This window comes from Sinohyriopsis cumingii, unplaced genomic scaffold (assembly GCF_028554795.1).
Source record: "Sinohyriopsis cumingii isolate HCF-2022 unplaced genomic scaffold, ASM2855479v2 utg001510l, whole genome shotgun sequence".
Taxonomy (NCBI): Eukaryota; Metazoa; Mollusca; class Bivalvia; order Unionida; family Unionidae; genus Sinohyriopsis; species Sinohyriopsis cumingii.
The window spans coordinates 2698783-2714375 of NW_028316007.1; positions in this window are offsets into that span (position 1 = coordinate 2698783).

The window sequence follows — 15593 nt, forward strand, 5'->3', positions numbered from 1 at the left end:
CGAATAACATTTGAATAATTTAGACGTTCTCAAATAAATTAATTGAATCCAGAGAAATACCAAATAAATGTAACAAACATAATATATTTAAAAAACAAAACAAAACAAAAGCAAATAAATATTGTAAAGTGCCAATGTTGTCAGTTTCCAGAAACAGAAGAAAATAACCTGATATCATTTTGATGCCTTTATTCATGGATCATCGAGATGGATGGATCGAAGTAATAAAATCCATTGAAGGACGAAATACTGCACCATGCCATGCAATCTAAGGTTTCGTTATGGTCCGTGATGGCCATGTTATATCCTTATCTTCAATGACAATATGATGGCCATAGCATTCGAATGAACACTAGATTGCACAATCATTGAACTCCAGAAAAAGTTTATGAACATTGAAAAGTAAATGATCTCAATATGCACAAGTAATCCTTCTCCAATGAAAGATTTGTTCAGATTTAAACAAAACGATAAAAGTGCACTTGAACATTTGTGTTAATTTTTTAATTTATTTACAAGTTTTGTTCTCGTCATTTTTGCTTTAAGGCGTCGTTCTCGACGGTATATATCTTCATCATGGCTTATATTCATTAAATTATGTCCAAATGTCTGACATAAATCCGACTATACTGATGAGCAAGACTTGTACTACATCCATTATCTGTCTTCGTTGCTACCAGTAATCGTCATTGTCCTCATTGCTGTCGTCATCGAAGTAGTAGTCGTCAATAATCAATGTCAGCCAATAATATTTTTAAGAATGGTTAATAATAATTACGTCTGCCAACACACACACACACACACACACACACACACACACACACACACCGCTCAATTAATTCTCAGTGATTAGTGATGTGAACTTTCTACATGCTTCTGTTCCTTTCTGTCATAAACGTCATATGCGAATTGATTGTCCAAGAAGCTAATTTACAAAATTATGAGAACGTATATGGCAGATTGATAATTTCCATAACATATAAAATATTGAAGTGTCAATTATCTTGCTGTTCGACTAAGTTAAAACTTGATCCTTATTAAAGCCATATGTAAAGAGAAGGCAATATATATGCTCATTAATCATTGAAATATACTGAAATCAAAGACACTAATAAATCTTTTAAGTGAAATAAAATTGTATCGCCTTTCATAGATAAATTTATCGACATCAACAGTTTGAAATGGTTATTTGAAATGTATATCATAAGTCCATTTTGCTTCAATTAACAGAAAGCTTTCTCCTTAGTAGCATCGTAATACGAAGTTACTCAGATGGCATATAGACAAAAGCCCACTAATGTAGTGCCATCAATGATGCAAACATTATCCGTAATCGAAATAAGAGGGAGAATTATCATACATTCCAGGATCACTTTTCAAAAGCCGAATTGGTTTGCTTGAGAATCCCTGAATGTATTCAAGTGTTACAGAATGAACATTGACCAAATAGTAATCAAAAGAAAATGGACTAGCACGAAATATTATGATGACAGATCAAATTAAATACATGTATAGTGTCCATATTCTTTAAAATCTAGAACATATGCAGCGGTGTCTTATTTTCTTTTTTGATAAGAACTCAGAGTCTTGTTTTCAAGATCGTCGTTTTGTCGATTACCTTGGGTAGTGATGAATCTCGAGTTGTCTCAGTTCGAAAGCAGTGTGTTCTTGCATTGTGTACAATACTGGGTAGTAAAGCAGTACGTTCTTGCATTGAAACAAATGTACGGACAATAATGCAAAATGTTCTTGCATTCTGTTATGTACATTTAATTTAATTTATATTTGATTTAATTTAACTGTCTGTTTGTAAGTTTTTAAAAAAAATTATTTTTAATTTCATTACATGTCAATGTAATTTCAACTTTGTTTAGTAGGAATTTGATATTTTCCAGAGAAGTCAGTTTGACTTGAATCTTTTGACAGTTCCCAACCTTGATTCAGAAATCACTGAGACAAGTAAACAAAATTCTATTTTTATTTTATTCGTTCAGTAAAATGATTGGTTTCTATCAAGGTCATACTGGAAGCATGTGACTTTAGATTGTAAGCAGCCCTATTTCGCAATTATGAGTTTTCCGAAATTGCGCAGTAGCTAGATTTATTAGTTATATTTATAGAGATATTTCCCAGTTTGGGCTTTTACCTTGGACACTGGAAAGTGTTTAGTTGAGACCAGTTTGGAGTAACATTTTAATTTTTATTCAAATTATTTGGATTCTAAAAGATTTATTGTTTACCCTGTAAATATTTCAGTACTCATAATGAATTCTTGGACAAAGACATTTCTTTAAATTTTGTTCGGAATTCAAATATCGGAATATTATTTTCCGTGGTTCACAAAGAAATGCAAACACATCAGCGCTATACTGCCTAGAGTATACGTCATCGCCTTCCATTTAAGATTTTTTTGTCGGGACTCGAACTTGAATTCATTAGAACAATTCATTAGTAGGACTTCAAGAATTTAATTCGTGGATTATTCTTGGATTTTTTTTTTGGATTTGATTCTTAAAACTATAAGTTCTTATTTTTTATTTTTACAATGTTTTTCCAGCGCTATACATTATTTGTTAAATTTTTCAAGCTTGTTGTGTACGTGAGAAAGCCTGCCAGTAGCTTCTCGTGGGTCGGTGGTTCTTCCCGTTGTTTTCCAGGGTTCTTCCTCCACCAATTATACTGGCCGCCATGTATAGCCTATCTTGTGCTGAAAAATGGCGTTAAATCCTACAACAACAACAACAACAAGAAGCTTGTTGTGTTCACTCTTTCTGTTGTTGCTGTTTATTAGAGCCTAAATACGTAACATAAGAACTTGAGCCTTGTCCTTTGGATTTTTGAATTCCGGCTAAAATATGCTAGAAAACGTTATTTTTTATAATTTGAATTCCCCTAGTTTTCGAAATCTTTTAAAAATCCCGAGTATTCTTTTACATTTTTGAAATCTTTAGTGAAATCGGCAAGCTTTTTCTAAAATGTCATCATAAGTGGAAATCTTTCTCTCAAGTCCTACCTAAGACAAATTACACCTTTTCAAAACCTTTTCAAAACAGATGAATTAATTCAACTTGCCAGAAAATATCATCTTTCTAAGGTATAGCTTCCTTAGCGAAGCAAGAAATATAAAATATTGTTGTCCAGTACTTGGTAGAAAAGATTGTTTTGGAGTAAAGGTCTTAGGTTTCGATCAGTAAGTCTGTATCAGACTTTGACATAAAAGTAAAGGAATTAAAATTAAAATACAAGATAGAATTGGAGTTAAGGAATCTGGAACTTCAGAAAGATAATGAAGAAAAACAAATGCAGTTGCAGTTGCAATTGGAGAAAGAGAAAGAACGAATTAAATTGGTGAACGAAAAATAACAAATGTTTTTACAAAAAGAAGAAAAACAAATGCAGTTACATTTTGAGAAAAAGTAGAGAGAGAGAGAGAGAGAGAGAGAGAGAGAGAGAGAGAGAGAGAGGAAAGAGAGAAAGAAACACAAATGCAATTAGATAAGAAAGAACAAGAGAAAGAAAGAAAAATAAAGTTACAAGAAAAACAAATGCAGTTACAATTTGAGAGAGAGAGAGAGAGAGATGCGGATGCAAGGTGAGAAGGAAGAGGGAACATCAATGCAGAATACAAGAACTGGAGCTGGCCAGTGAAGAGCACATTCCCTCTTCAAATACAAATTTAAGTTTTGATGTTACAAAGAATATTAGGTTAGTGCCCCTCTTAGAGAAAGACGAATAGAAAATTATTTTACTCGTTTTGAAAAAGTTACTAAAAATTTGAAGTTGACAAGGGAGCATTTGACGCAGTTATTACAATGGGTGTGTACTCACTGGTAAGGCTAGTGATATTTACCATTCACTGTCAGTTCAACAAAGGGGTGACTATGATGTGATTAAGTAATGCATCTTAAGGGGATATGAGTTAATCCTTGAAGCTTATCGGCAAAAAATCAGAAACTATAAAAAAGAAGCTGGACAAACTCATGTCAAATTTGATCGAGAAAAAGAGCAGTTATTTGATAGATGGTGCTTAGCCAAGAAAGCTGAACAAAGATTATGAAAGTCTAAAACAACTTTTATTACTCGAATATTTCAAGAACTGTGTCCATAGTGATATTAAGACTTATCTTGGTGAGCATTAGATTGAAACCTTGGAAAATGCTGCTCGTGCTGATGCTGAGTATTCTTTAACTCATAAAGTTCCTTTTGTAAAAAAGACTTTTACTAAACAGTCTTCTGGCAGAAAAATATTTCAGCCTAATACAAGCCCTTCTAAATCTAAAACTGGCACAACTTCTAAAAGTCAAGCTTCTGATAAGCTTGGTCCAAGCTTCTTGTCTCTTCCTATGTGTACCTATTGCAAGAAGAAAGGACACATTATTTCTGATTGCTACAAATTGAAAAAATAGGCATCAGAATCAAGACAGACCGATTCGAAATGCTCTTATTTCTAAGCAATACATTTATAAACCCCAGTGTGATTTAATTATGGAAAATTATGAACCATTAATATCGACGGGTTATGTATCACTCTTTGGTGATTCTACCAATCCTATCCGTATTAAAATTGTAAGGGACACAGGAGCTTCTCAGTCTTTTATTGTCAGATACTTCGCCTTTTTCTGAGAAATCTTCTTCTAATGAGTGTTCTTATTCAGAGAGCAGAGTGCAGATTTGTTAATGTTGCTCTCCATAGTGTAAATTTGTCATCAGACGTAGTCTCAGGACCCGTTACAGTCGGCAAAGTGGGTGCTTTAGCCGTTTAGGTCATTCATTTATTACTAGGCAACGATCTACCTTGAGGCAAGGTTGTGGTTAATCTATTTGTAACTGACAAGCCTTGTTTGAATCAGAAAGTCGATCCAATTGAAAAAGAATTCTTTGATTTATTCCCAGCTTGTGCAGTTTCCAGAGCTATGGCAAAGAAAGCTCTCGAGAATGATGTTGATAAAAAAAGTATTTCTTTAGCTGACATATGTATTGGTCAGGCTTTTGATGAAGTCACTTTCACTCCTTGCTTGGATCAATCAAATGGTATTGATCACAGTGATCCTCTTTTAACGACTCATTCACTTTATTCTAATCAGGGCGAAACGACAATCGCTTTTTGTCGAAAAGGAAAAAGATCCTCAGATCTCCTGTCTGTTTGAAACGGCCATTAGTGAAACTGAATCCAATGCAGTTTCTGTCCGTTATTTCATTAAAAATAGAATTCTTATGGAAAATGGGGACCTGCCGAGTAACCTGGTGGTGATGAGTGGTCAGTAAACTATCAGATTGTAGTTCCAAAACATTACAGACAGGAAATACTTAGTCTCGTCTATGAAACGCCTGTGCCTGGTCATTTAGGGATTAATAAAACTTGTCACAAGATCTTGAGTCACTTCTATTGTCCGAAAATCAAACGTGATGTTGGTAAATACTGTAGATCTTGTCATACTTGTCAAATGGTAGGAAAATTCAATCAGAAGATAATAAGGCTCATCTACAACCTACTTATGCCTTTGACGAACCATTTAGTAGAATTAAGGTAGACTGAGTTGGTCCCTTATCTAAGACCAAGTCAAATAACCAATACAGTTGACCATGATGTGTGCAACAACAAGGTTTCCAAAGGAAATTCCTTGGATTAGGATTATTATTATATCTAAAACAATAGTAAAATATTTAATAAAGACTTTTACTCAATTTGGCCTTCCCAAAATCTGTCAAATTGGGTCATGGGTCAAATTTTAGGTCCGGAACTTCCCACCTTATTGTGCAAGAATTTGGCACTCAGCAGTTCATGTCAAAAGACAAATTATGATTTGACAGAACGACAATGGAGAGACCCTGTGAGCCTGGTAATAGATGTCTGTCTCTCATGCTCATTCTTCAAAGTTTTCATCAGTTTAGATATTACGTCCCTTACAAAGTTAAGAAGAGAAGGAATAAGTTAAATTATAATGTTAGTACTCCTGTGATCTAAATGAATTAAAGGGGTACCAGTATATTGCAAGAGATAGTCAGGTTAAAGATGTGGACCAGAAAATTTCACATTTACAAGAGCAACAAAGAAATGAACTTAGGCAGTTATTAATTGAATAAGAGTACTTACTTCCAGATCTTCCTACAAGAACAAACAAAATTTTCCATGACGTTGAAATTGTAAATTCCAAACCTTTGAAACAGCACCCGTACAGGATGAACCCTCTCAAACAGGAATACGTGATAAAAGAAAGTCAGTATTTGCTGGAGAAAGATTATACAGAGCCCAGTAAATGTGATTGGAATTCACCATGCATACTTTTTCCAAAACCAGATAAAACGTTCAATATGTGCACTGATTATAGGAAGGTGAATAGTGTGACAAAAACAGATTCATTTCCATTACCAATAATCGATGACTCTGTTGATAATATCGGAAATGCCAAGTATGTCACCAAATTGGACCTTCTGAAAGGATTATGGCAAATTCCACTAATCATTTAAACTGTCTATTAATGCAATTGACGTTGGGGTTGGAGCAGTTTTGATTTAAGAAGATGAAAATGTTTTTGATCATCCAGTGTGTAATATTTCTAAGAAATTAAAAAAGCACCAAAGAAATTATTCAACAATCGAGAAGGAATGTTTGGCTTTGATATTGGCATTACAACATTTTGAAGTTTACATTAGTTCAGTTTCTTCTTCGATTTTTATGTTTAGTGACCACCCCCCCCCCCAACTTTCATCGGCGTGATGGAAAAAAAAAATCAAAGACTCTTAACGTGGAGTTTGTTGTTACAGGAATATCATACTGATATCAGGCACATCAAGGGGAAAGATAATTTAATTGCACATACACTTTCCCGTATATAGAAATGTATTATTGTATTTACACTTTATATATAATTTATAAGAGATCTTTTTAACCTCATGTATAAATAATCTATGGTAAAAAGAAAGCTTTATCATATAAATATTTCTTTTTCTTTATGGTTAAGGCTTTTATGTATTTTTGGTGTAATTTATATTTGATCTAATTTAATTGTCTGTTCGTAAGTTTTAATTTTTTATTTTTATTTTCATTACAAGTCAATGTAATGTAATTTTGTTTACGAGGAATTTGATATTGTCCAGGACATGCAGCTTGATCTGAATCATTTTATAAATACCTAATAATAGAAGTAATGCTTCTATTTTTGACTTAATTCCTGACCTTGATTCATATATCACTGTGACAAGTAAACCATTTTCTATTTTTATTTTATTCTTGGAGTAGAATGTTTGGTTTTTATCAAGGTCATTATCAAGGTATGTGACTTTAGACTGTAATCAGCCCTATTTCGCAATTCTTGTTTTTTTGAAATTGCGATGTAGTTAGATTTATTAGTGATGTTTAGAGAGATATTTCCTATTTTGGGCTTTTACCATGGACACTGGAAAGTGTTTTGTTGTGGTCAGAATGGAGTTACATTTGAATTTTTAATTAAAATTATTTCGATTCTAAAATGTTATTTTTTTCCCTGGAATATTTGACTGCTTATACAGAATTCTCGGACAAAGACATTTCTTTTAATTTTATTCGGAATTCAAACACCAGAATATTATTTTCTGTGGTTCACAAAGAAATGTAAACACATCAGCGCTATATTGACTACAGTATACGTCATCGCCTTCCATTTTGGATTTATCTAAGGGACTCGAACTTGAATTCATTAGAACAGCTCATTACTAGGACTTCTAAAGTTTAATTTGTGGTTTATTCTTGATTGTTTTCGGATTTGATTCTAAAAACCATAAGTTCCTATTTTTTCATTTTTACAATGTATTCCAGGGAAATAAATTATTTGTTAAACTGTTCAAAGCATGTTGTGTTCACCCTTTCTTTTATTACAGTTTATTAGAGCCTAAACACGTAACATACGAATTCTAAACAAATATACGGACAGTAGAGCAGTGTCTTCGTGTATTGCAGTAATACTCGGACAGTGATCACTCTATAGGCTATTTATCCAAACCCTGTTCGGTTACTTGATGGTCACATAGTTATACAAATAGGATTTATGCTTCATGACTTCGTTCATTTTCTTGTGCAATAAGTTGTATGTCGTATCCTGCCCGTAGGCACAATAAAGGCAACAATAAAGCAGTATATATGAAATACCTGTCTCAAACAGTTTTACATCATATTTTTAGGGCCGTCTTATTGTAAAGATCGTCATATTTGTAAGATTTTAGGGCATTTTTCATCGGTATAAATAAGATAGTGGCCTATTCAACATGTGACATACGTTTAGTTTTATTCCTTGTTCAGACATGGCATTCATATATTGAAATGGTATAAGTGTGTTTTATCTTTCTGTTTCATATGGTCAACACAGACTAATATGGTACCAGTGAGTTTTATCCCTATGTCTGACATGAACAGGATAGACTAAAAAAGTGAGTTTTATCCCTGTGTTTGACATGGTAAACACAGGCTAAAATGGTACCAGTGAGTGTTATCCCTGACGTGGCAAGCTTAGACTAAAATGATATAAGTAACAGGAAGTTAAGCTATTTGGTATTATGGTAGAAACCACACACAGCATGGAGAATTTTACCCTGTCTGTAACATAGTGAATTTTCGTATCAGTGTCATTAAATATAGTTAAAAGTATTTAATTAGTTTTAAATAATTCGTGTGATACTAATTAGGTACTTTTAGCTACACGCCGTGCAGAAGTCTCTTCTTGAAGCGATACTACTTCTATCAAACGTTTTCGTAGGTTGTGTATGCCCATTGGAATTCTGGGTACCACTGTCACCGTGTAAGAACAAGTTCAAAGTATTTCGATTCACGGATAATCGATCAATGTCTGACCAACTGAATATTTTCAAAGAATCAAAGCTCTAATGGCACTCAGGTACTATTGATTAAAACATTTAAGCTGTAAAGGATGCAATTGTTCTTTTCACTTGTGTCTTGACAAACTCTTTGTAAATGCGTTGTCCCTGTTCCCAAGGCAAAACCTACATGTTTTCTTTTAGAGTGTTCATGAAGATGAGATTATATCTCGGATACAACCAAAGGAAGACGGTTACAGTGCGGAAAACATACAACATGTTCCTGGTAAGCCAAGACTTCTGCTCTCATTCGTGAAACCAAGACAGTGCCTGGCAGAGTCCCGACGGCAGATGAGCTCAGACGTTTGAGGGCGTATGATGTTAAGGGTGTTCTCGAGCACGAATTGGTTGCGGTACACTAAGGAACAAGCGTTGACATTAATAGAGACTTCTTTCAAGGGAACGTAAAGTGTCCACATCAGAGCGACAACACTTTAACGTTTCTTCCTGAAAGACGAAGTAGTCATAAGCGTGAGAATGGTGGCAAGTGTACAAAGCTTTTCGTTGTTTAGTGTTCATATTGTCAGGGTCATACTAGTGTGCGTCAGACAAAAGCGGCAGGACTGCGTGTTGATCGTCAAGGGTATTTAAAAAGTGAGGAAAATACTGTTCGGCGATTTCTGTCATTCCAGTTGTTTCAGGCATACGACTCACAGGCATAGCAAAATAACTCATGGAACCTGTACTTTGCCAACTTTACTGTGGTTGAGTTTGGCTCCTTTCATGGTGACGGGGGGCGGGGCATTCTGTGCTTTGTTTGGAATAGAAATTCAGAAGAAATTGTCAATCGTATCCTGAGAAATTGTGAGCCGCCACCGTAGCATAACGATGACAGTCTCCGTAACGTTGAATGTCCTCTTCGCTCCACATGTCGTCGATAAGGTCTAAGATCCATCGGCTAAAATCGGAAAGAGTGTTGGGTCCTCAAAAGAGTCTTTTGAAGTCCTCCTGAAATCTTGCTACAGTGGGAAAATGAAAAAAGATGGGTTCTTGGACGCACGCCTCGCACGCCCGAAGAGAAACGCATAAATTAGGGATGTTAATGTCGGTCTCTCGCATAAGTTTGAAATAAAAAAGATAAACTCTACTTGCTTCTTTTTCTTCTTCAAATCTTCCTTTTGTTGCTTTGTATATTTTGGTATGTAGATTTAATGTTCCAAAGCAAAGATTCTGTGTTAAGTATGACATCATTTTTCCTGGTGAAACGTGGGCCTTGGCATTGTTCTTGTGCGCAAGTAGAGAACACTCTTAGTAGTTCAAAGCACTTTTATGTTGTAGACCTTGCATTATACTTGTTGTTCATAACACGTTGGACATGCAAAGGTTTGCTGGTAAGCAGAGAAAGGTATTCGCTCTTTCACTTCCGGAATTAAGGGTTTAGACGCTAAACAACCCTGATCTCTCAATACATTTGCTGTTCCCGATTGCAAAACCCCTGGTCACATTTCTTGCAATAATAAACGTATCCGAAATATTTCATTCTTGATGGCATACGTTCGTTCTACGACGATGGCACGGGACAAACACATATGGTCTTTAGTGTTATAAACTTGGACGACGTTGCGTTTGTTACTGTGAAGTTCGTCCATTAAAACCACGTTTCTGAGTCTCCTTCCTTTCGGAGGGGAAACGTGGGTCATGCTAAGTGTAGCTTTGGCATCGGTGATGTAAATTGGGTCATGTGATTGTTTGAAGTGTTTACTTCTGTCGGTGATTTTGGGGGATGTTAATTCTGCCGGGGTGTTAAACTCGATCATGGCGGGTGACTTCATACTGTCGTGATAAATGGAAAATCTCAAACGATCGTCTTGTCTAGCTTAGCATTGTCGTTTCAGTGTCTGTAACAAGGAATCCCACATATCGGCATTGAATCATTCTACTTTCTGGGTGATACATCAGCCTTGAACTCTTTAAATTTCACCGTGTAGGTGTAGGCCGTGATTTAAATTTTCTGTAGGAGCGTTCTTGTGTCTCTCGAATGTGGTAATACATTTTGGGTGCTGCTGGCTGACTTTCATTTAGGGTAGGCTCTGTTGGTCTTGTTACTGTAGAAGGTTTCAATTCAGGCCCGCTCATGACACGAATTGGAGCCAAGATGTCATATCTTGCGTGAAGCGATGATTCAATTCGTTGCTCCTTACTTTATTCTGCTTTCTCTCTGAAATCGTGTGATCATTTCATCTTGACTGCAAAATTTCGCATGACTAAATTTTAAGAGCAGAGGGTTCCCTATATAAAGGGTTAGTATCTTATAATCAGAGTATTCGTTGAACTCTCAGTCAAGATGGAAGAGTCAACACACCATACCATTCTGGTCAGAGCTTTGAGGGCCGCCATTCGAACGTTTACCTCATACAGAACGATGGACTACTAACCCGCTTGCTATTTTCGAAGTAAAAGTCAAGATACTTACTTTATCTGTCAGAAGAAAGGCGATCGGACTCCAGGACGCCAACATCGTCAAAAAGAGAAAAAAAGGAGATATTAAGACCAACAGACATATTATCATTGTCAAAAAAGGACATTGGCGTTCAGAGTGCCTTAAGAAAAAGAGAACATATCAGCAATGTGTAACATTCATTGAAGACTCATATTGTTTGTTTAGTTTAAGCATTGTTTCTATATACTACATTGCTCTTTTTCATGGAAACACCTATCCAATATATATATATATATATATATATATATATATATATATATATATATATATATATATATATATATATATATATATATATATATATATATATATATATATATATATATATATATATATATATATATATATATATATATATATATATATGAGTCTATAAATGTACGGATATATAAAATATTGTTGTTGCTATTTCTACCCTTTTCTCTATAACTTTGGTTTGGGTTGATGATATGTGATAGGCTTGATTCTTGCTACTGGTATGTGTCTTATAATCTTGTAATCATAATTGCATGAGGTGCCAGTTTGTTGAAGTCATTTTGCTTTCCCTTTCCTTAACAATGAATTGGTATAATTCCTACTATCATTTTGAGATAATATAATTATACAAAGATTCGAAAATCGGTACCAGGATTTTGCTAAAAGTTCTGAGAATTTCAAAGAAAGTCCATCTGAACCAGATGATTTCCCCTATTTTAAAGATCCAATTAATTCTTCTTTGTCTTTCCCATATATCGATTCATCACATCTTGTTTTATATTGGTTATCAATTTTCGCAACATCTGTGTCTTCACAGTAAGCGTTAATATTGTCTTTGACAAATATTTTATGTAGTGTATAAGTATTTGCAATAATTATGGATATATTCCAAAATATGCTCTTTATCTGTATATGTATCATTGCCTAATTTCTGTAATTGATCTGTCTTGCCCTTTTTTGATTTCCTACTTTTTTATATACCTCTCTACCTCTATTACATAGTTCTCTAAATTTCTCTGCCATTATTTTTTTCCCTACCTCTTCATCGTGATCTTTCTGGTATTCTCTTCTAAGTTTTTCTTTCATATCATCTGTGGTAGTTTTACTATTGATGGTTTAATTAAATTGTCTTTAAAACTGGTTTCTTTCTCATTCAAACTCTACAATACATTTTGATTATTTTCTTGTACTTCAAGCTTTAATGTAGTCAATTTTTTTTCAATTATATCTCTATGTGGTTGTGCTTGAAAATTGTCTAATAATGTAGTTATTTTACCTCTATTTTCTTTGTCAGACAGTATTTTATTATATAATTTCATTTACCCATTTGGTTTTTATGTTGTTTTTATAGTTACTGATATACCGTAATCGTCAGAAATCTTCTACGCTAGTCTTTGACATTATTTGATGATATCCAGACTTCTCTCTGAAATATAGAACCTATCTAACCTGCTACAATTTTGTCCGTATAAAAAAGTGAAATCTGTTCTGACTATATTTAGATATATGTATATACCTATTAGTTTATTTTGATTAATGAGTTTCTTTCAATAGTTTCCTTCATTAGAATATCTATATTAGATAATCCTGTACTTGTGTCAAAGTCATCTATCACCCAGTTGAAATCTCATGCCAGAATAAAATTGTCCATATAATAGCTCATTCATAGTTATTCATAAAGTCAATTTTCATAGGATGATATTTTGACGGAACATATATATTTACTATATGCCATCCATTTATCTTTATGAGTATAAGTCTTCCCGATAAATCGTTCCCTGCATTAAAATTTTCCCATATTGTTGTTCTTTAATTTTATTTTATTATTTTTGCTACCCCCGCACGGGGGTTATATAGGTTACTATGTTTATTACAATGGCAGCCAGTTTCTTTCAAGGATAATCTGTTTTCCTCATCTATGTTGTGAGTTTTCTTGTAAGTTAATTATACCGTAATGAGGAAACATTTGGTACATTATTTTTGTCATATTTAAACCGTTAACGTTAAGTGAGAGTATCCGAAATTTGATTCATTCATCTCTTCCCTTGTTGCTGGCACTTAGGTCATATTAGTATATTATTCTACTGTTCTGTTATCTTCCTTTTCCTGTCTATTGTCACTCGTGACTTATTTGTTGTTATCATCACTTTCTGTATCATCAGCCTCATCCGTTTATTCTCTTTTGTAGTCATTGTCCTCATCATCTGCGTCTCTTTCCTTATCCTTATGTCCGTTTGTCATATGCAGTGTCCATGTTCGATTTGTTTGCCTTATCAGGGGAAGGGTTAGTACGTTTACCATTTTCCTCATCCATTCCAGCATAGAATTCCCCAAGTTAATCTTCTTCCCGCTCTGTATTCTTCAATTGTGATTACTTGCTTTCTCTTGGGTCGAGTTAAAAAAAGGTTGATCCATACGTCTCAGATACCTTAACTCTGCTAAACTGTCTAGTAGCCAAGTCAACGTTTGACTTCACCGCCATTCCTTTCTCCTTTTCATTGTCTCTTCTCTACTTCTTCTGGCAAAGACTTGTTCTGATTTTTTCTGCTGCTGTAAAAGGTTCTCAAATTTGTATTTCTGTCCATGTCTAAAGACCTCTACCCATGGTAACGAGGGAGAAGGCCGTGAAAGTACTGGTGCCGTCACAAATGCCTCTGAAGAAGAAAGAAAATCAGCTAAATTCCAATTACAATCATTCTCTTCAGGAAGGATTAACTTGGTTGTTTTCGTGGCTCCCATGTCATCACTCCTATTGCATCTCAATAAATCATCCTCTTTGTTTCCGCCATGCTCAAACTATGCCCCATCGATTCTCTGCGGGCAGACGCACCGCTCTTTTCTGATTGGAAGAGACTTTCCACTGTTCCTGAATTTTGTAACGCCATGTTGGATTGGCGAAACATGTGAATCCATTTCAATTTGACCTTAGATTATAAATAAAAGTGTCTTGTCCCATGGTTTCACCTTTTCTCAAGAGAAGATGTGGACAAACTGTGTTTTATCTACTGGTGTTTCTGGGGTGTTGTACAATACGGATCACCAGAATACCAGAATGACCGATGCAGCCATAGGGAAGAGATGAATATATGTGGAGAGACAAGGCTGCCTGAAGATGATCTTGATGTAGTGGCCTCCTCTCAGAAGTATAAGGAAGAGAAGTCCAATAAGATGCCATTTATAACAGGATATGGTCCCTCCCATGCCTCGAAAAATCTCTTTAAGTCTTGTAAAAAAATGTGTGTTTTTTTCTGTTTTGTGTATATGTTTTTTATATTTATGTTTACTAACATTTACCTTCACTAGACCCCTTTGATCCCATGCATCCTTCCAGCTTTTGCACTCTTTTGAGGCTGTAAACTTTTCTGAGGTTATGGGGCCCCTTCATATTTACCCTATGGACATATTTAACAGAGCATTTTCCTTACGCGTCTAGAGTAGCACGTACCTAGGACAACTCGAACGGTGTTACTATGTTACCGCCCAACTGAGGTCAGCCACTTTTCCCGTTCTGAGGCTGCAAACCGTTTGAGGCCATACATTTTCCATGTTAATTTCCCGTTTGAGGCCATAACGTTTCCGGCTTAAATACATGGATGAGGCCACGAATCCCAAGTGACACATAGCTACTGGTATTGAATTCAAGATGTTCATAAATTTATCAATATTCTTTTGATTTGTGTCTTTTCTTGCAAACTTTTTCACAGGTTTTGTTTACTAAGGGAATTTACTCACGTGTATGGTGTGATGGTTTTAATGTTTCAGCGAATAAAAAATTACAAAGAAATAATGCCAATAATACACTTACCAAATTATATTCACATTTCTTGAATGGAAGTCTGTTTGAATGGACAGAAACGTAAAATAAAATTATTGATAAACAGTTTGGTTTTCAATTTCAATAACTGGCTGTATTTGTTTATCTAGTTTCATAATTGCAAAGGCTTTGAGGATTTATAATGAACTATAAAAGTCACGGTGTTTTTGCAATAGCCTTTGACAAAGTTAATAAATCTCTACTATAGTTAATTTCGATAAAGGAAAGCATTAGTACTAAAGTGGTCAAAGCTTTCAAAAGCTGTGCTTTCATCAGTTAGATTATGTATTAAATATAATGAACAAATGTCAAAATGTTTTGGATCATATACTGGAATCAAACATCGTGATTATTTATTCTATTTGTTATTATTTTCTTCATTAACGACATTGTTAAAGATATAAATGCTGACCTCGAGATTGCGTTTACCGTGAATGAAGTGAAGTTGTTTATTTATTTGCTGTATCCAGACGATTCTGCATTTTTTACTAGATCAAAATTAGCTCTACAATAAAT